The following is a 2,284-nucleotide window of genomic DNA, read 5'->3' as shown; positions in this document are numbered from 1 at the left end:
ATCTTAGTTTAAAATATCTTTTCTTCATCATCCCTGGCAAATTCATCATTTGAGGCAAGAATTACCAGGAATAAATAGTAAGGTCTTGGTTATGCACGGATGGACCACTGTGACTGAAGATAGCTTCAGGAATTCATGGTGCTATGAAGTATAAATAGTTTGTTCCTAGATTTTTTACCCACAAAAAAAGCAAGCTATTATCTAGTTATTAATCAGTGCATCTTAGTGGCTTTGTTTGTGTTGAGAACCAGACAGTTGAATATCTATTAATTGCCTCGATTTGTTTTTATGCCTAAATAATTTAGATTGACTTGTTTGACTCAGTACGTAGTGTTAGTTTAAAGTAAATCGGGTAATAGGTTTACACACAGCCAGTGAACTATATTAAATCAAGAATTATAATTTGGGGATTCTTTTTATCCACCACTTCTGTCTGAAGGTGTACCAAGGGCAGATTGTCCATCTAACTGGAAAGATATCTTAAGACAGAAAACAAAATAGGCAGTCCCATGCAATAAAGCAAAGAACTTTACTACAGAGTAACCTACAGAGTAATGCGTTGGGCAGACAGTGACCCAAAGGCATATGCCAAGCTTCTCTCCATGCTATCTCAAGGCCAAGCTCAGGTTCATATAGGCAATTAAACAAGTTTAACATACCTAGCTCCAAATGTTGATGCAGGTGGCTACGCCAGCTTATTGCCACACTGGTACTTAATCATTAGTTCTTTACAGTCAGCAGGTTGTTTCTATCTACTGTTCTAACTTCCTTTAACCTAGTTATTATATACTTTTATGAGCAAAGCTTTCACAAAGATATAACAAGATGTAAAGACCTAAGATGGAGTCAGTTATGTTCACAGTCCCACAATTTCTCATCAGACAAAATCTGTTAAAATTTTAGTATTATTAAAATTTACTTCCCCTCATTCATAATTTCTGAGTTGAAGTTTGCTTCAGAACAAAGGGCTTATTGAAAATATAAAAACTGCCATATTTAATGCTACCTTTTAAATATATATAAATTTGAAGTATTATTTGCTTACAGTTGATGGTCAAATGGTAGAAAACGCTTAGGTTTGGATCTTAAGACTTGACTGTCAGTATAACCTCAAACTGGTATATCCTTTATACGATACTCAGGCCCCCAAACCTAAAACGCTAATCATAATATCTTCCTTTCAGGGTTTTAAGAAATATCAGGAAGATTAAACTGCAGTTAAAGTTCTACCTTTTTCACCAATTCCTTTTCAACTTTCCCCATTTTGCCAAAAATAAATTGAACAATCATTTCTAGAAATAAAATAAATACTTTTATTCTCACACCAGACAGGTAATGTGCTGACATTGAAACAAGGGTTGAGAGAGGCACATCTCACACAGTAGCGTGAAAAAGTAATCATCACACTTATGACTACAGAAAGGATCATTTTTTTTTTAGGTAGACAAATCAGCATGGTTTTCTCTTGAACCACTGAAAATATGGAAAGTTAATTCTATTAAATATACTCACCTGGAAAACCATGTTGATGTTAGAATACAGCAAGGTGCATAAAATAATGACATACTATTTTTATAATTTATTTAATAAGTGTGTGGAATGCCCAATTAGTAAATGTCCAAAATTATACAAATATTTATATGTTACATTTCTACATGCATACATATATAGGTTTCTTTCACTTCAATGCTATCTTTTCATCCTAAAATTTTACTAGGTTTTGGTGAAGGAGGCTACTGAGAATGTTATTTATAGCTATTTTTAAAATTTGCTTTGTCTTTGTAATGAAATATAAGAAACCTGCTGGCTTTAGGAAAATAATCCAAAAAGTAATTTATCAAAACCAAGATTACTAGGCACATAATCATTAATGAGTAAATTGCTTACCTTTTAAAGGGTAAGTCATACAGCAAAACAGTTTTCTTAACTGTATGATCACAGAATTAATTTGTTTTGGAAGTAAAAGAGATAAGAAAGAAGAGAATCTGTTTAGAACAAAGAATTCAAATTTAAACATATATTTTGATGGCTAAAGAAGAAAAAACATTACTATATATAAAGACACATAATGAAAACATTTAATTAAATGAAAATATTTAAATGTTGAATTTTGATTATTATTGATGTGAAGAAATGACATACATGAAATATATCGGAAAACTAAAATAGAATTTGTTTTAAAACATCAACAGATTCATTCAAATGGATAAAAATTCCACTACTTCTGAATTTCTGATTTCTGCTTAAGGCATATTGACCTAGTCTTAAGTGAGGATACTGTGCA

General features: G+C 31.6%; 1 non-coding gene across 1 annotated transcript; it reads right to left on the bottom strand.

Moving 5' to 3' along the window:
- Positions 1-1,322: 1,322 nt before the first annotated feature.
- On the bottom strand, positions 1,323-1,426 carry LOC134371417 (small nucleolar RNA U13). The gene has a single exon (XR_010022840.1). It is a non-coding gene; the product is annotated as a small nucleolar RNA U13 (small nucleolar RNA).
- Between the last annotated feature and the right edge of the window lie 858 nt (positions 1,427-2,284).

The sequence above is a fragment of the Cynocephalus volans genome, chromosome 2, assembly GCF_027409185.1.
Source record: "Cynocephalus volans isolate mCynVol1 chromosome 2, mCynVol1.pri, whole genome shotgun sequence".
Lineage (NCBI taxonomy): Eukaryota > Metazoa > Chordata > Mammalia > Dermoptera > Cynocephalidae > Cynocephalus > Cynocephalus volans.
The sequence above is the reverse complement of the archived record's forward strand: the minus strand, read 5'-3'. Positions and strand labels throughout refer to the sequence as shown.